The sequence below is a fragment of the Eschrichtius robustus genome, chromosome X (assembly GCF_028021215.1).
Source record: "Eschrichtius robustus isolate mEscRob2 chromosome X, mEscRob2.pri, whole genome shotgun sequence".
Lineage (NCBI taxonomy): Eukaryota > Metazoa > Chordata > Mammalia > Artiodactyla > Eschrichtiidae > Eschrichtius > Eschrichtius robustus.
The window spans coordinates 43,297,796-43,318,186 of NC_090845.1; the positions used below are offsets into that span (position 1 = coordinate 43,297,796).

The 20,391-nt window shown below is 39.9% G+C and overlaps 1 long non-coding RNA gene across 2 annotated transcripts in view; it reads right to left on the reverse strand.

Moving 5' to 3' along the window:
- Positions 1–758: 758 nt before the first annotated feature.
- The window catches only part of LOC137756569 (uncharacterized), a 128,472-nt gene continuing 108,839 nt past the window's right edge, over positions 759–20,391 (reverse strand). For both annotated transcript variants that reach the window (XR_011072236.1, XR_011072235.1), the window contains one exon: positions 759–1,011. This is a non-coding gene — a long non-coding RNA (uncharacterized lncRNA). The remainder of the gene's footprint in view (positions 1,012–20,391) is intronic.

Below are 20,391 nucleotides of genomic sequence, written 5' to 3' on the forward strand. Positions count from 1 at the left end.
AATGTCCTGAAAAGGCAAATATATAGAGACAGAAAGTAGATTAGTGGTTGCCTGGGGCTGATTGCAACTGGGCACAAGATCTCTTTTTAGGATGATGAAAAAATATCCTAAAACTGGATGATGGTCATAGTTGCACAACTCAGTAAATTTAAAAAATCATTAATTGTACACTTAAAATGGGTGCATTTACAGTATACAAATTATACCTCAATAAATTTATTTAATAATTCTAATGGAAACCAAATTCCCCACTTAAGGTACAACAGATACTTCAGCTACTTTGTTGTCCATAAGGCAAGGCCCTTAGAAGCATCTCTTTATACAGTTACTAACCATAATAACTATCACACTTATTGAGCTCTTACCATAAGCCATAAGCTACCCTAAGCACTTGAAATGCATTTGCTCCTTTAATGCTCATAATAAATTTGAGTTTGATTTAGTAACGTCATGAAAGTCACATAGGTGGCCAAACCAGTACTTAAATTAATGTCTGCCTGACTCTAGAGTCCTTGCTGTGCATCCCTATATTCTTATCTATTAATATGAAGCTAGAAAAAAAGAACAAACCACCACCTTTAAAGAGATCTGGAAGACCTGATACCCATTTGACAGACTAGTAAGTACAATAGCAATTGTGATCACAGACTAAGAAAGCGTATTAGTCTCTAATTCTGTGTAAAAAAAAATTACTCTAGACTTAGTGATGTAAAACAACAATAAATATTTATTATCTTGCAGTTTCTGTAGGTCAAGAATCTGGGGATGGCTTGGCTGGGTGGTTGTAGCTCAGGGTTTCTCATGAGGTTGCACTCAAGATGTCAGCCAGGACTGCAGTCATCTCAAAGCTCAACTCAGGCTGGAGCATCCACTTCCAAGGGGGCTCACTCACATGCTTGGCAAGCTGGTGCTGGCTGTTGGCGGGAGGCCTTAGTTCCTCTGTACACAGTCGTCTCCACAGGGTTGCATGTGTGTCCTCATGACACGGTTGCCCACTTCCTCCAGAGCAAGCTGTCCAAGAGATCAAAGTTGCAGTTGTGTTGTCTTTTATGACCTAACCTCCAAGGTCACACACCATCATTTTTGCAAGGTGCTATTCAGTGTAGGAAGAGTCTCCACAAGAACATAAATACCAAGAGGAGAGGATCATCACAGTCCATCTTGGAGGCTGGCTAACAGCAAAGGTTCAGCTCACTCTGGGAGGGCTGAGAGAACTGGAGTTGCCAAGCGTTCAGTCCCACATGTACCACAGACATACACATGACACTCTCACCAAGTTAAAAATACTTGCTCCAAAGTCATGGATAGCAGCCTTTCCCTTTGGGCTGCAGTCTCATTCTGCTGGCCACACGTGACAATCTGAGTGGACCCACATGGTGAATGGGAAGCGAGAATATGACTTTTGGTGCCTCCGCAATCCCCTTATCCTCTCTATCTGCAGTCTTATTATGGTATCCTCCCTTCTGTTGATTTCCTATCCTGCACATAGCTTCTCTGCACCTCCCCACATCCCCTATTCCTCATCAAAATGGACCTGTCCCGCATCCCATCTTTTTGAATCCTCCTTTTCATCTAGAGCTTGGAAAGTTCTAAATCCAGAATACTCATTCAAGGTAGTGGGTTAGGAACTCATTCAGTATATTTGCATTCTAACTGCCTTCCAAAGCTTTAGCCCCCAAATGGATGCATATGAGAGTTTTAGTCATCTGCAGGCAAAGGGAGAGCATTTCTGTCTCTTCAAATTATACCAAGTTGATTCAAACCGTATCTTCATGCATTCATTCATTCAGTTAATCACCCAACCAGCGTTTACTGAGTGCCTACCATGTACCGTGCACTGTACTCGGCACCATAAACCTCATCTTGGATACTGTGAATGCATATCAGCAAAACATTTTATAGGTCACACAACTGCAGAGTATGGAAAGATCGAACATAGGCTCTTTTCCTAAGGTTCCAAGGGAAGGGAAGGAGCACACAAAGGCATCTCCTCGTATAGCACCCTATGATATGCATACATTACTGGAAGGGTAGATTTGTTAGAGTCTCAGCCACACCTAGGAAAAGCTTGTCAGCCAAAAGCAAAACCCAAATTAGTTCCTTTGAGTGCAGCTTTTTTTAAGTACATTTAAGGTACCACCCCCATGAATGCTTCAAAAGGTACATTTCTGAACCCTATGAATATGAAAATATAATTCACATCTAAGAGTTGACATTCTGCCTAAAATAAGGCAGCTAACAAATGTTGCCTTCGGAATGATTAGATATTACAAGTGTAAAGAGCTATCAGGACAGGACACCATTGTTTTAGAAACCAACCAATTAAAAATGTATTACATTCCTCAGCAACTCTTGGGTTGCCCCCCACCCCCATTAACAGAGAGAAATAGAGCAATGAAGAGTTTATTCAGTCAACAAAAATTTCTCAGTAACTATTCTGTATTGTAATTAACTGTCCTGGTGCTGGAAATACAGAGATGGACAAGACAGACACATAAATTGAATAAATATTTCAGAAACTTACTCACAGGGGTGAGCAATGCTAGAAGATAGTCCAAAAATATGCAACCCTACACTTCAAGAAAAATTTTTTATGACCAGGACCATCTTGGAAAACAAGTCCTAAAGTCTGACTACTTGAGTTCAAATTTCAACTCTACCATTTAGAAGTTGTAAGACCTTGGGTCATGTAAATTTTCTAAGTCCCAGTTGCCTCACTTAAAAATAAAGCCTGCTTTGGGGTGCCCTTGAGATAATTGAGATACATAACAAAGCATACTGCCTGGGAATTCCCTGGCGGTCCAGTGGTTAGGACTCCACGCTCTCACTGCCGAGGACCCAGGTTCGATCCCTGGTCGGGGAACTAAGATCCCACGAGCTGCGTAGCGTGGCCAAAAACAAAACAAAACAAAACAAAACAAACAAAAGAACACACAAATTGGTGGGGGGAAAAAAGCATACTGCCTCCCATATAATGAATGCTTAGTTAATGTTATCTGTAATTTTATTAACTATGGATCAAGGTAATAATAAAATTAGTTTCCACTCCTTGAGGATACACTCACATTATGAAAGAAGGCTAGGGTTTATATTTTCTCCATGTATTTATTCAGCCACTTATTTACATCTTTGACATCTTTCTTGCCAAAACCAAGGAGAATATAGGATCCCAACACTTTCTTTAAATGTCTTACTTGGCTTCACTTAGATTTTGCTCACTCCAGATACTTGAGAGCATAAGTTTCTTCACTCCCACACTCCAAACCCCATTTATCTTGTCCTTCCCCTTCTTCTCAAGGGCATTATGGATTAACAAATGGGCTCAACCCCCAAAATAAAGTCAACTCTTCTCATAGGTATAATAGCAGTCAGAGACACAGTGCCAGAGCTTTCAGCACAAGAATGAGATCCCAATATGGGCACGTGGTCTGTTTTAAAAATGGTTTGGGTAACCATTTTAGAAAGGGAATTTTTAGCCCTGAAAAAATTCACTATATCCCAGGCAGAAAAGCGATCCTTCAATATATGGACCCAGATTTCATCCACCTATAGAAAAAAAAGTCATTGTAAAGCAAATAGCTATTATTCACCTTAGGAGAAAAGGCAGAGGTGTGCCATTCTTTCATTTCTCATTTATTTTCATGTCAGTGAATAATAATGGCATTTACTCCCTTCATCCTCAGTTCTTTATTCTTCTGTTTTAAATATTGCTGGGGTTGTTCCTAAAAAAAAAACTGTCTTGCATAACTTAAGCATCTCATATAACTCAATAAATGGTTATGGTTTCAGCTTCTTAAGATTATTATTAATTTGAAATCCATTTCTGGGTTCAAACTGTATATATGTGCAAAACCACACATGCAGATGTGTTTATGTTACCAGGTAGCATAAGGAGATAGTGTAAAAAAAGCATGGGTTCCCAAGTCAAACAAGTTAGGGCTCAAATACCAGGTCTGACATTTACTAGCTATGTTTAGTAGGCAAACTATTTACCCTCAATGAACCTCAATTTTCTCACCCATGCATTGGGTTTATCACAACGAATAAATGAGATAAGATCTGTAGAGTGCTTGGCACCCATAAGTATTAGCAGCCTCTTTTGGAGGGGGTATAGGAAGGGAGTCACGTGTAACTTAAATTTCCACAGGCTGCCCAATTCTTTGTGTAGACAGTAGAAACTCAAATCCCACTGGTTCAGTCCCCTCACCTGCACCAGGACACCTTTCTCCCCAAAGTCTCCCCACTTACTTCTGAGAATTCTTAGAAAATTTTTATATGTGTTCACAAAATCTTCGCCCGCCTTGGCCTTGGTTTTGGAGTCCCCAGACCTGTGAAGCCAAAAACAGGCCTCCAGTCACCATTTCCCTCACCATTTCCCCCAGCTTCAGTGCTCTCCAGAAGAGCATCATTTTCCATGCCAGGGAAGCCGCTTTTGCTTCTCCTCAAAGCTGTGGATCATGAGGTATTTGAACAGAATTGGTTTGTTTTGAGTCCTTACTCTGACGCGCCACACTGCGTTCTAGGCATTCATGGGGGAAAAGCCCCTCCTCCCAGCTCTGTGCTGCATTTTGTCACCTGGTCCCTAAGAAGCACTATTTGTTTCCCGAGTATTACAGGAAGCCTCGTGAGAAAACCTTCTTTAGTTTCTGCCAGAAGCCCCTCTGCTCATGGGCCGCATACCTCCTCGCTGGCCACAAGCTGGAACGCATACCATGTTTTCCTCCTGTGTCATGCCCTCTGTGTCATGCCCATATCTCCTCAGGCCTTACCGATGGCCAACAGCTGCATCACTTTGCCTGAGGCCTTCTTCAGTAGCCTGCCTGCCCTGCTTGCAGGCACTCTGCTTGGGTGCAGTCCTCAGCCAATGACTGACAGGAATAGGTGTGGATAACTCCAAGGTCTATGTTCTACATCAGCTTCTAGAGTTCCCCAGTACAAGGAAACTCCAGTTAACCACAGTGGTAACTGGCTTGATAAGGCATCATTCATTCAGTGGCTCTTTTCTTACCTGTCTCACTTCCCTACTCCCTTATTAGCATTTCTTAGGATTATCTCCCCTCAAAACTACTTGCACTCAAATCCTTGTCTTCAAGTCTACTTCTAGGGGAACCTAAACTAGGACGACTCCTCATGTCCCCATCTTTCTCTCCAGACCCAAAGAGCACACATCTCCCCAGGCAAAATCAACACATACCAGTAAATACTTGAGGAACTACTGGTCCACCAGTTCCTTAGACATGGCCAAGGTCTGAATCCAGATCAGCCCCAGCTGGGCCTTCTTCTACAAATATAAGTATCCTTCCATATACAGAGATCCTGGGTTAGGTGCCCCTTCTATGGACTTCTCCAGTTTCTGTGTTTCCCCAGTTGTCATAATGGCAATGCTGTATTATAATTCCATATTTTATTAACCACTGATGCCATCACATTCTAAGGTCTGTGAGGGCAGGACAGTGTCTGTCTTGTTTATCATTTATACCTATTACATATGATAGTGTATTGTGCAGAGTCAATCCTCAATAAGCATAAGTTGATTTCAATTAAATTTCTAAGGAAGAACAAAAGCCTGACACCTCAGGCAGTCTGAAACCAGGGAAAAGGAATGAGCTCATACTAATCAAAAATACTGACCACTTGTAGAGAGTCAGCTCTATGCCTGGTCCTATGTTAAGTAATTTTCAAACATTATTTCATGGAACATTTATATTTACCTATGAGATAGCTACTACAATTCTCATTTTAGTATAGGGAACATGAAATATAGAAAAGTTCAACACCTTGGCCAAAGATACACTGCTACTAAGTAGCAACACTGGTACCAGATTCAGGTCTGTCTGAATCCAACAGTTAGCTTATTAAGCACTACACTGTCTCTGTTGAGAATCTCTCAATACTATTCTGCTTTGCACGTAGAAAGTATCATCAGAGGCCAAGCACTATTGTATGAATAATGGTGATAGTCTAATGACCATTAAAAATAAGTGTAGTGGCTTGAATGGTGGCCCCACAAATATGTCCATGTCCTAATCCCCAAAACGTGTGAATGTGACCTTACTGAAAAAAAGGATCTTTGCAGACGTAATTGAGTTAAGGATCTTGAGATGAGGAGATCATCCTAGATTATCCACGTAGACTTTCAATCTAATGACAAGTATCCTTAGAAGAGGCAGACGGAAGAGGAGGAGGCAATGTGACCATGGAGGCACCAGAAGCTGGAAGAGGTAAGGAACAGATTCTTGCCTAGAGCCTTCTGAGAGAGTGCAGCCCTGCTGATACATTAATTTCAGACTTCTGGCCTCCAGAATTGTGAAAGAACAAATTTCTGTTGTTTTAAGCCACCGTGTGTGGTAATTTGTTATGGTAGGCCTAGGGGACTAATATAGGCCCAACATTCATTTGTCCATTCATTCATTCTACAAACATTTGAAAAGCATCTCTTATGACGTGCAAGACACTGCTACACAAACAGATAAGACGCTATCTCTGCCTTCAAGAAGTTTATAGTTAAGTTCAGGACCTTATGCCTGAGTCATATGGGCATTCTACTCTGGCACTAGACCTACTGGCCATTTTGCTGGCCAGTCCACTGCATAATTATGTGGCAAGTTAGAGTGCTAGGCCGCCATTGGAAATCTCTGAAACTTGAAAGAGATAGGGATCTTGAAGATCATTTGGTTCAACCTCTCCCCTCCACCCAGTATAGGAATCCACTTTTCAGAGTTCCTGGTAGGGGGCCATTCAGCCTCTTTTTGAGCACTTCCCCAATGAGTAGCGTATCCCTTTCATACTAAATCTCTCATGTATGGGCAACTTCCACTGTAGGGTTCTCACCGTCACTGAGCCCCAATTTGCCCATTATGGCTTCCATCCAATTATCAAAATTCTATCCTCAAGACCCATGAGAATATGTCTAATTCTTCTTTCATATAACAATCCCTCAAATTATTTAAAACACCTGATATGTTTCCCCAACTATCTTCTGCTAGCTGGCAACTAGCCCAGTTTAACTTACCATTCCTCAGGTGAAGTGGTTTCTAAACCTTTCACCATATTGCATTCCTTCTCTAAATACAGTATCGTTTATCCATACAATTTAAAATATGGCACTGAGAACAGAACACAGTTTACACATAGCTCAAGCAGAGGAGAATGGGACCATTATCTCCTTTATTCTGGGCTTAATTCACACATCCTAAGACTGTATTCATATTGTAAAAAATGATGTTACACGATTGACTCATTCTGACCTTCTTGGCAGCTGAAACCTAAGTCTTTTACTGAATTTCCATTAAACCTGGTTTCCCTTATATGCCTATATGCTTGATTTTGGAATCTATGTGAAATATTTTTTATTTACTTCTGGAAATTGCCCGTTTTTTGTTTCAGCTAATTTTTCCAAGCTGTCAAAATACCTTTCAATTCTGATTTCTCATCCAGCATATTAACTTGCTTTGAGTGATTCTCATTCCCATGCTCCCCCACCCCATCCCTGGAACTTACCACTATGTCTTCAGGCTCTGGTTTAAACCCTTTCTTTCTGGACTCTTAGAACCTGCTCACATACTCTGATAAGCCATTACTCCTAGCCCTTGACTCCTGTCAAGTCATGACAAACAATTTCTGGGTCAGGGCTCCAATCTCTAAAGTTCCTTCCAGCTCTAATCTTTTATTCATGTTAGAAACTGGCAGATATTCAAAACCATTGCAGTTGATAGGATGCATGTAAGTGTAGGGGGCAGCTAGCACCTTATGAGATCCAGGAAGACAACCAATGTTTTATAAATGGCATCAAAGCAACATAACTGGGGAAGACCCTGGGGAATTACAGCATCGTTAAGAAAGTTCACAGCAAGGTTTTGGAAGCCCTTTTGGGTTCTATTCTCTGAGCTGCAGATATAAACCTGAAGAACCCAAATGTGGCTCTCATAGGCCTGTGGACCAGTTCTAAAGCTCTGGGGGCATCACCACCTGACACTATCAAAACTAACTCAGTAAGAAGGGCCCAGAGTTCACTGTGGCTATTGGGGCATAACAAATAGTATCTTGTCAATACCTTGCAGTCGTTCTTTATTGAATTAAAAGGCATGTCGATAAGAGAGGTGAAAGGATGAGGTAGGAAGATGTGACATGTTTGGGAAAAAGAAGAAATCCTGTTTCAATACCACATTTTCTGATTATTTTTCTCCATTTCTTTTCCGAAGAAAAATTCAGTGGAGTAGTTTGTGGTGGTGAGGATGTGATGTAAGAAAAAAGAGGGAAAACTACTATTTAGAAGTTGTTTTATTATTATTTTACAAATTTTCATATTCCCTATGCTATTGAGATGCCAGTCATATTTAAAAGTATTTATGGGTCTTCCCTGGTGGTGCAGTGGTTAAGAATCCGCCTGCCAATGCAGGGGACATGGGTTCGAGCCCTGGTCTGGGAAGATCCCACATGCCGCAGAGCAACTAAGCCCGTAGGCCACAGCTACTGAGCCCGCGTGCCACGACTACTGAAGCCTGCGTGCCTACAGCCTGTGCTCCGCAACAAAGAGAAGCCACCACAATGAGAAGCCTGTGCACCGCAGTGAAGAGTAGCCCCCTCTCGCCGCAACTAGAGAAAGCCTGCGCGCAGCAACAAAGACACAACACAGCCAAAAATAAATAAATAAATAAATAAATTTAAAAAATAAAAATAAAAGTATTTATGACAAATGATGGGCTAGAAGGGCTAAAAATAATAAAAATTAAGCAAGTACCATCAGTCCAAAGTCTCCAATGATACTTTATACCTACATAGCACTTTACATTTCTCAGAACACTTTTTGCATACATTAAAACTTCACGACAACCCTGTAGAACTGCCATTATTATCTCTGCTTCAAGATGAGATTTGGTAAGGTCAAGAAACTTGCCCAAGTTTATAAAAGTAGTGAGCAAAGGCAGAACTGGGAACTGAACTGTTATATTCCAAGCAGTATTCTTTACACCATGGTACAGCTATTCTGAAAGAAGAAAGAACAAATCATTACTAGCAGAGCAATCCTGAAAAACTGCAAGTATCTTTAGATTTCATACAAAAGGAGTGGAGATTCCTTTCTTTTATATACAGGTGGAGATAATGCAATCACTCTGCAAGTCCCCTATCTCAGTCTCTCTCAGTTAGTCCACAAAGATGTTTCTAACTACTCCAATTTAACGATTTAACAAATGTTTATACTTGCAACACATAAGGTGCTATGCTAAAGGAGTGGAAATTACAGAATTATCTTGGCTCTCAAAAAGATTATCATCCAGTAGAGAAGACAGGTGTCTTAGTTATCTATTGCTGCATAACAAACCAACCCAAACCATAATGGTTTAAGAGAACAACAGCCATCTCCTATTGCTCATGATTCTATAGGTTGGCTAGGCTTAGCTGGGCAGTTCCTCTCTTCCGCCGGCATTTGGGCGTCCCCAAGACTACCCTCAGGTTCACTAGAAGGACTCACAGAACTCAGAAAAGCCATTATACTCAGAGTTATAATTTATTACAGTGAAAGGATACAGATTAAAATCAGCAAAGGGAAGAGGCACATAGGGCAGGGTCCAGGAGAGACCAGGCATGGAGCTTCTAGTTGTCCTCGCCCAGTGGAGTTGGATGGACAGCACTTACTTCTCCCAGCAGTGATGTGTAGCAACATGCACAGAATATTACCAACCAGGGAAGCTAACCTGAGCCTTGGTGTCCAGAGATTTTATTGGAGCTCGGTCACATAGGCTTGGTTGACCCCCTACATGGCTGACCTTAGTCTCCAGACCCTTCAAAGATCAAGCTGATACCACATGGCCCAAGTCCCTTACCATAAATCACATTATTAGCAACAACTATCTGGTATGGCCCATGGCCCCCAGGTAAACAAAGACACTCTTGCCAGACAGGACATTCCAAGGTCTTAGAGCTACCTCTCAGAAGCTGAGCAGGACCAAACCTTTCTTTGGGGAAGATTAATCCTTTGTTGCATATCCACATAATGTCTGCTGGGGCTGCAGACATATGGAGACTTGATTACATTGAAGCATCCAAAATGGCTCACTCACATGATGGCAGTTGGTGCTGGCTATAGGCTGAGAGAACTCAGCTGGGGCTGTCAGTTAAAACATCTTATACATGGCCTCTCCATGTAACTTGGCCTTCTCGTAACATGGCAGATGGGTTCTAAGAGGGAGCCTTCCAAGTATACAAAAACAGAAGTTGCAGGTATCTTAAGACCCAGCCTTGGAAGTTGCACAGTGTCACTTATACTGTATTATACAAATCCTGGAGAGGAGGGAAAATCAACTCTACCTCTTAATGGGGGAAGTGGAAAAGAATTTACAGCCATATTTAATGCATGGAACAGCAGATAGGTTTCCTTCAAAGGGACTAGAGTTTTCTTTTCCAAACTCCAGTGACACTGCCCTGAAGACCCAGTGTGAACACTTGTTGGAACAAAACAACTGGAGGGAAGTGTAGCTTATACTCTGGATCCTGTTCTGGGTCTCAGAACTACAGGAGAGTTGAGACCAAGGACAAACCACATAGCTGTGCCATACTTGTAAGGGGCATACAGTCTATGTGACAAGATGAAGGAGAGACGGTGAGTGCATTGTAGTCGGTAGCTGCTGATTGCAGTCAGCAGAAGATAAATACATATATACTTAGATACATACAAAGCAACCACAGAAAAACTCTCACCTCTCCAATGTCCCTGTCTCCAGGGAAGCCACCATCTCTGTATCTCCTTTCTGGGACATAAACCAGTTGCTAGAACCTTGAAATATTTAAGAGGCTTAGTTTGACAAATCTGTACCACTGAACTGACTCTACTAATCCTAAATTTATCATTGGCCACATGATGAAGACCTTGACGGCCAACTGTGCCTATGAAAACTCCATAAGACAGGCAGTTTCTGGATTCCTTTTAATACTAGAGAGTCCTGGTAAAAACAACAAAATGGTTTACCAAAATGACCAAGCAACTACAAGTTCAAGACACTGTGTTTCCAGTTTCAGTTTAAGAAAAGATTTTTTTCCCATGAGTTTAGTCACCCTCTACCTCATTCAAAAAAGAATCAAATTTTCCAAAAAAATGAGGAAGACTTCCTAAACATTCAAACAAGACTGTCAAAAACTGATAGATCTGAAAGGAGCAACAGACAAATCCACAATTATAGTTGAAGACTTCAACACCTCTTTCAGTAATTGATAGAACAAGTAGACAGAAAATCAGTAAGGATATAGATGATCTGGACAGCACTGTCAAACAACTCGACCAAATTGCCGTTTATAGAAGACTCCATCCAATAAAAGCAGAATACACATTCTCTCCAAGTGCACGTGGAACATCCACCAAGATAGACCACATTCTGGCACATATAACAAAGCTGAACAAATTTTAAAAAATAGAAATCATACAAAGTACATTCTCAGACCATAACAAAATTAAACTAAAAATCAATAATAGAAAGATATCCAGAAAATCACCAAATATTTATAAATTAAATAATATACTTCTCAGTAACCCATCTCAAGAGAGTCAAAAGAAATCATCTCAAGGGAAATTTTAAGACATTTTAAACTAAAATGAAAATGAAAATAGAATGTATAAAAATTTGTAGTGCTACAACATGGATGAACCCTGAAAACACTCTACTAAGTGAAAAAAGTCAGACACAAAGGGACAAATATTTAATAATCCCACTTATCTGAGGTACCTGAAAAAGGCAAATTCATAGAGATAGAAAGTAGACTAGAAGTTAGCAGGGGCTAGGAGGAGATGATGAAAAAGTCCTGGAAAAGGATAGTGGTGGTTGCACAACACTGTGAATGTACTTAATGCCACTAAATTTCACACTTAAAAATCATTAAAATTGTAATTTTTATGTTATGTATATTGTACCACAATAAAAAATGTAAAAAATGCACGGGATGCTGATAAAATAGTACTTAGAGGGAAATTTACAGCATAGCATTAAATGAAAATGTTAGAAAAGAAGAAATATCTAAAATCAATAACTTAAGCTTAGACTTTGGGAAACTAGAGAAGGAAGAGCAAATCAAACCTAAAGCAAGCAGAAGGAAGAAAGTAATAAAAATTAGAGAAGTCAAAGAAATTGAAAAGAGAGAGAGCTCAATAAAAGCAAAACCTAGATCTTTGAAAAGATCAATAAAATTGATAAATCTTTAGCCAGCATAACCAAGAAAATAAAAAAGAAGACACAAATTATCAGTATCAGGAATAAAAGAGGAAGGTCACAGCCAATCATACTGAAAGGTTAATAAGAGAATACTATGAACATTCCTATGACCATAAACTGAATAACTTAGATGAAAGACACAAACTACCAAATATCATCCAAGGACAAAGAGATAACCTGAATAGCCATGTATTGCAGAAACTGAATTGATAGTTTAAAGCCTTCCCCCCCAAAACTCCTGGCCCAGATGATTTCATTGGTGAATTCTACCAAACATTTAGGAAAAAACAATATCAATACTACACAATCTCTCATAGAAAATGGAAGAGGAGGGAACATTTCCCAACTCATTTTATGAGGTTAGCATTATCCCAATCAAAACCAAACTATACTGACCAGTACCTCTCACAAATATAGATGCAAAAATCCTTTAAAAATTAGTAAATTGAGTCCAGTCATGTATATAAAAAGAATATCAAGACCAAGTGGGATTCATACCAGGAACACGAAGCTGGTTCAATATTCAAAAATCAATATTTAAAAAATTTTAAACATTTGAAAAGACTAAGAAAACCCATATGATCATATCAATAAATGCAGAAAAAGCTTTCAGTAAAATTCAATATCCATTGATGATAAAACCTCTCAACAAACCAGGAATAGAAGGGAACATCCTTAACGAAATAAAGGGTCTCTAAAAAAAACCTGTAGCTAACATTACAATTAATGGTGAGAGACTGAATGCTTTCTCCCTGAAATCAGTAACAAGGCAAGGATATCTTTTCTCACAACTCTTACTGAAAATTGTACTGTAATTACTAGTTAGTGCAGTGAGGCAAGGAAAATCAATAGAAAGCATACAGATTAGAAAGGAAGAAATAAAATTGTCTTTATTCCCAGATGACATGATTGTATATGTAGAAAACCCTAACCTACAAAAATAGCTATCATAAAAATGGTTAATTTGCAATTATGAACATTTTTGAAACAAATGAAAAAAGTAGGCTCAGCAAAGAAATAGAAAATATAAAGAAGAAACTAATGAAAATTTCAGAACTGAAAAATACATTGACCAAAATTAAAAACTCATCAGAAGGGCTCAATAGCAAAATGGAGATGACAGGGAAAATAATCACTGAAAGTTAAGATAGATCAAAAAAATTACCCAAACTGAATAACAGAGAGAAAATAGACTGGAAAAAGAGAGAGAGAACAGAGCCTCAGACACCTATGTGAAAATAACAAGAGATCTAACATTCACGTCATCTGAGTCTCAGAAGAAGAAAAGAAAGAATACGGGGCTGAAAAAAAATCAAGGAAATAATGGCTGAAAGTTTCCCAGATTTGGTGAAAAACAAACCTACAGATTCAAGAAGCTGAGAAAAACCCAAATATATAAACCCATATCTATACCCAGACATATTAAAATAGAATTTCTGAAAACTAAAGATAATAAAAACATCTGCTAAAGAATATATGTTTTAAATTGGAAATCCAGAGAGGTTTACTTAACTTTAAGGTTTCTTTTGGAAAATAAAAGGCAATAAACAGAAACAAGGATGCAAGATATAGACACATGTTCATTCTTATTTGGTACAAACTAGGGTAATTATTTATGTTTATCTTCAATATCAAAGCAGCATTTGGTTTGGTTATTTATTTATATCTTGCCTTACTCAAAGGAATATGAGACAGTTCACAAAAACAAATAAATTCAAATATTTAACGCAGCTATTTGGTTTGATCTCACACACTGTTTGGCTAGTATGGTGGGCAGCACAATGGCCCCCCAAAGATGTCCACAGCCTAATCCCCAGAACCTGTGAGTATTTTATGTTAGAAGGCAAAGGGGGCTTAAGGTTGTAGATGGGATTAAGGTTGCTAATCAGCCAACCTTAAAATAGGGAGATTATCCTGGATTATCTGGGTGTGCCCAATGTAATCACAAGGGTCCTTAAAAGTGAAAGAGGGATGCAGAAGAGGAGGTTAGCGTGATGGAAATAGACAAGGACTCAACCTACTGTTGCTGGCTTTGAAGATGGAGAAAAGGGACCACGAGGCAAGGAATGTGGGTGGCCCCTGGAAGATGGAAAAGGCAAGGAAATGGAGTCTCTCCTAGAGCCTCCAGAAGGAATACAGCCCTACAGACATCTTGATTTTACCCCAATGAGACCCATATTAGATGTCTGACTTCCAGAACAGTAAGATAATAAAATGTATTGTTGTAAGCCACTAAGTTTATAGTAACTTGTTACAGCAGCCACTGAGAACTAATACAGCTGGGAAAATGTTTTTTCCAAGCACACATTTGAAGCTAGTAGAAATTTAAATCAGCTTTACAGATAGCTGTTTGCTCTTTAGTATCGTATTTCCTTTTCTTGTGACCTGACAACATGGACACACATTCATTTGCAAGCATAATTTGGACCAGCTTTTTTTTTTTCAGGTTAAACTTTTAGGAAGATAAAGCCTTTAGGAGGCACCCTTCTACAATTAGTTAATAGATTGGGGTGGCATTCTCAATGATCATCCAGTTTTAGATATGGAAATTGAGGTTGTAGAAAACATTAAGAAAATAAAATTATTGTTATAGATGAATATCTTATTGCTGATTGGAATACCTTTAGACATTCTGAATTAGAACCCTGATGAAAATTACATGACTGTTTGTTTGTTTGACTTATGCTAGATTTTACCTCTGGAAAACTTTTCTAGAGCCATTTACAAAAAAAAAAAAAAATCAAAGAGCAAAGCCCTTAATTGTTTACTGAAAGGGCCTTTGGTCTGATTTAGAGCTTAATGCCCTCCCACTCCACATAGCCAGAGACACAGAATTCTTCTACAGAAAAAAAGATTCACAAATTTCTGAAGCATTGAAATTGACTTAAAATATACTAGGAGATACTACAGATTCTCAAGAATATGCTAGGATAGAGATAAAATGGTGATTCGTGTAATTCAAAATAGCTGATAAGCCTATAATCCTTAATATTTGTTTGTGAAATGTGCTATATGCCATACCATATATGAAGCATTCTTGCAAAAAAAAAATCAAACCTGAATATGATCAAGTCTGGTTCAAATAACATTTTACAGGAAATTCAGAAGACAGGAGAACATGTCACGTTAAATGACAAATCAATTACAAGAAGAGAGAGACTTGTAGATTTAAATGGACCTAAAAGCCAAATAACCAATTACAATGTGTGGACCTTATTTGGATCATGATTAAAACAATTTATGCTATTTATGAGAAAATTGGAAATTTGAACACTTAATGGATACTTGATGACATTAAGAAATTTTTGTTACCTTTTTTAAGTCTGATAATGGTGACTATATTTTTTTAAAGTCCTTACCTTTTAGAGGTACATGCTGAAATAGTGATGGATAACATAAAATGACATTTGAGATTTGTTTTAAAAAATACATGGGAAGGAGAGAGGTGGATGGGGGCTCAAATGAAGCAAGACTGGCCATGAACTGACAGTTGTTGAAGCTGGGTGATAGGTAGGGGGGTTTCATTACATTATTCTGTCTGCTTATTTTTATGTTTGAAATTCTCATAATAAAATAAATACTAAAACGTATATATTCTATATGATGTTTTACACATCCAATTTTCTCTTTTTTAATTTTTATTGAAGTATAATTGATTTACAATGTTGTGTTAGTTTCAGGTATACAGCAAAGTGATTCTTTTTCAGATTCTCTTCCCTTGTAGGTTATTACAAAATATTGAGTATAGTTCCCTGTGCTATCCAGTAGGTCCTTGTTGTTTATTATATATATAGTAATGTGTATCTGATAATCACAAACTCCTAATTTATCCTCCCCCCCCCCCCCCCACGTTTCCCCCTTGGTAACCATAAGAACACATCCAATTTTCATTTCTCATCACCATTCACTGAGCTAATATTTTAATGGGATCATGTCTCAGGAAAGTAGATGGTTGCTATGACTTTTGAGAGGTGACACAGATGTGTGTTACAGGAAAAGGCAAACCTTTTTCATTTTTTGTTCAATATTTGTTTTGTGGGGTTTTTTGGTTGTTTTTGTTTTGTTTTGTTTCGATCAGAACAAAAACTGCACTCGGGAAAAATTATAACCAGCCTTTTTCACTCCCCTCCTAGGGGCTGCCTAATGCTTTCAGATGAGCTTCTATTTGCTGATTTAATCTTCTCAGCAACAGAGGGACTAGTAAATAGACTAGGAAGGAGTGGCTCCCGGAGGGTGGGTGGGGAGGGAGTAGAAGGATGGCTTCGAAGGTACTTCAGATACAACCTGAAAGAAAATCTATTAGGAGTTTGGGATTAACATATACACACTACTATATATAAAATAGATCAACAACAAGAACCTACCATATAGCACAGGGAACTCTACTCGATATCTTGTGATAACCTATAACAGAAAAGAATCGGAAAAAGAATAGATATATGTGTGTATATATATGTATAACTAAATCAGCTTGCTGTATACTTGTAACTAACACAACATTGTAAATTAACTATACCTCAATTAAAAAAAAAAAAGAAAAAAGAAAAGAAAATCCAGGACAAGAAGTTGGACTGAGAATTATTACTCACCGCCTAACTGCAAAACCCAGGGTGGTCCCATTTTGCTAGGCATCTTCCTCCCCTTTTTCCAGTTCACCCCATTTTCCCTACCTCCTTGGGGTTAGGATTGCAAGCACCAATGAGGAAAAGGACAGAGCTAGGCATATTGGGAGGGCAGGGAAGTGAAGCCTTTAAGGGGTATGCCTCAATATGTCTGACTCCGATAACAAGGGAAGGGAGATGAGAGGAAAATTTATTCTCACCTAAAGCCCAACATGCAGAGGCAGACTGCTGGCACCCAGAACACAGGAGCCAAGGAGACCTGCTAGAGCTGTAACTCGAGGTCCCTGGAGGAGAGGGAAAACATTTGGGAACTGAGGGGCTGAATGAAAGGTGTTTCCTGACATCTTCTTCTGGCAATAGCAAGGGGATTTTCTTGCTGCCTTTTTTAAAATCTCGAGATAAGGAAGGAGAAGGGACCCCCAGAGAAAAGAAGCCAAGCCTTCCTCCCTGCCCTTACCTCTCCCCATGGCTCGCATTTACAGCAGTGGTTCTCACACTTAGTGCATCAGAATCACCTGCAGAGCTTGTCAAAACCTGCTGGGCCCCAACCCCAGGGTGTCTGACTCAGTAGCTCTGGATGTGACCCAAGAATTTGCATTTCTAACAAGTTCCTAGGTGCTGCTCTTCCTGCTGGTCCCACACCATGCTTTTGAGAACAGTTGCCCTAGAAGAGAGCTGATGAAAGTCACCAGGAGGTCCCCAGCTCGTAATGTGAGGCTGTGAGGCTTGAGCTTGGGGCCCAGGAAGGTTGACGTGGGGTCCAAGTCCCGGGATGGTTAGCAAACCATTAGCAAAGTGAAGTAGAAATCACTGGATTTCAGTTTTCATATGTTATCACAAAGTAAATGCTTGAAATTGGTGAGTTGCTTTTTTTCAGTTGAGGATAATAAATATTTCTTGAGCATCTGTTATGTGTCAGCCCCTGTTTCAGGCTCTTTAACTAATCTAATCTGTTTTTTAGCCTTTTAAAAATTTTATTGAAGTATAGTTGATTTACAATGTTGTGTTCATTTCTACTGTACAGCAAAGTGATTCAGTTACACATATATATATTCTTTTTCATATTCTTTTCCATTATAGTTTATCACAGGATATTAAATATAGCTCCCTGTGCTATACAGTAGGACCTTGTTGTTTATCCATCCTGTATATTATAGTTTGCATCTGCTAATCCCAAACTCCCAATCCTTCCCTCCTTAACTAATCTAATCTTAATGCTTATAGCAACATCTTTGTAAGGGAGTGTTATTACACCAGTTTGCAGAAGAAGAAACTGGTTAGTTAGTTAGCTGAACTACAGATTAGCTGAACTACAACAAATGGCTACAACAAATGCTACACCACTAAGGTGATAAGAATCCTTACAGGAGATGAGTAGAGAGCATTGGGTTACCCAGTCTAGTAAACTATTTCCAGGAGAGCTCTGGGGGTCTGGGTTCAAGTGACATGAGGTTTTCTATAGCAGAGCCAGGGTCAGGATCAAGATCACTAATGTGGCACTGGATGGTTTGTGGTTTGCATGAAAAATAGCCAGAATCTGCGACACTGCTGCAAGGCCTTGGGCCCAGCAGTTGATGGGAACACTGCCCAAGAACTGAAAACCTTCTCGGGTTTCTCTGGCTATTTGGTGCAAATTTCATGAGGACACAAGGAGAAGAGAGTCTATCCTTTTTAGCATGTCGGTTACTGAAGAAGATACAAAATCCAAAGAATTCTGTCAGTGGCCTCTAGCTAAATAAATCCCAACAGAGCCTGTGTGTCCTATGCTGCAACCAACAGGAGCACAAATCACACTTTATTGTGATACTAAGGAAGAAAAGCAAAGGTCCACCATTTCAAATTGTGATCTTTGTTTTCCTAGTTATTCATTGGCATGAATCAACTTAGAACCCATTCCTTAGCAGATTAAAAGGTTACATTCATTCCCCAACCGGCTAGTCTCTACATGTTCTAGCGGAGCTATTGGGGTTTGGTTTGGTTTGGTTATTACTTTGATTCGAGTAATGTCATAGCCATGCTCAGCCTGAGAGAAAGATGTGAGAAAATGCAAACCTTTCTAATCTAGGAAAGCAACTGCCATAAAGAACATGAGAGAGAGAGAGAGAAAAAAAAAAAATCAAAGCTCAGCATTTGCCCAAGCAAGGGAAATACAGCAGGTTGAACGTGCTCCTTTACACGTGCATATGGGCAATGTTTTCTAACTCTGATGAAGATACAGTCGTTTGCATTTTTCAACCGCAACAAGCTGCTTTGACTTTGTAGGATTTCATGACTCATCATCAGTGAAGCTGATGTTCCTCGGCGTTTGTCCTCCCCACTCCAACAAGCACCTTCTCTCCAGGGTGAAGTCAAGGCATGGGTGCACCAGCTGCAGTGCCCACAGCTGGGAACGGGGCTGGGAACCCCCGTCCACCCCTTGCCTCTGGCCCCAGGCCTGTCCTCCAAGAAGTAGCGCCATCTCCGGTTCTCAGTTCGTATTCACTGTGATGTTTCTCTCTCCCTCCTGCTCAAAAGAAAACCTCTAACTGAATTAGGTTGAACCATTTTGTAGGTAAAAAGTGATCAAATATCAGCCATCTCATATAGTTCAACCTCATAAAAATGGAACAATCCGACTTCAGCTGTACACGGGAAAGGGCTTTTGAGAGGAGGGAGTTGGAAATATGGGGCAGGTACCCACACCCCGATAAGAGGGCTTTAGGAGATTTGGGGGTAGAAGGGGAGGGTCCAGGTCACCAATGACATGAGCCCATAGCATCTTTATCTTAAAGACAGAGGAAATTCCCTGACTCAGCCATTCCACAGTTGCAATTGCCCCTGTTCAAAAAGTAATTGCGACCCCAAAGGATAAAATCCCTGCCGGTTTTTCTTTCTATGGGTGGAGTGAGCAGCAACTAACCACTAGGAAAATCCTCAAGCTGTCACATGTATTTTGGTCTCTGGCCTCTAGGAAGAAGGGCAGAGTGAAGGGCCTGATGCTGTGGGCCCTCTGAGCCTGGAAATTAGTCAATAAAATGGTCACAGCCACGAGCAAAGAGCAATGCTTTTCCTGCAGGTTCTGCCACATTATGGCTTGAGTGTAGGCAAAGCTGTGGAGCTACCATGGCAAAGGTAATGTATAGTCATGTCTAAAGTCAATTATAAAAGGCGTAACGTGAGGGCTCTGACACTGGTGTGAATCTCCACCCCTGCATCCCTCAAGTGGATGCTTCTTACTCACATTTTTTTCAAAAAGCTAGAAATTAGAAATGGCTCCAGGATAGTCACAGGTTTCTAGCTTTCACTTTAAAAAAAGAGAGAGAGAAAGAAAGAAAAAATGTGCGGTCTCAAAAATACATTGCTGCTGCACCACCAAGAAGGAAGTTTAAATGACAGAAGATTTCAGGCCTGAGAGCGCATGTGCCCCTTGCAAGGAGTCCGTTCCTGACCTGAGCAGCCCACCCTCAGGAGGTTGCCCTGGCAATTCTGAGAGGAGGGCAGCAAGGGAGAGCCTCAAACCCCCATCCCCATTAGCACCCCAAAGCCTCTGGATGAAGTATCTGAGCCACAGACTGACAAACGGGAGAAAT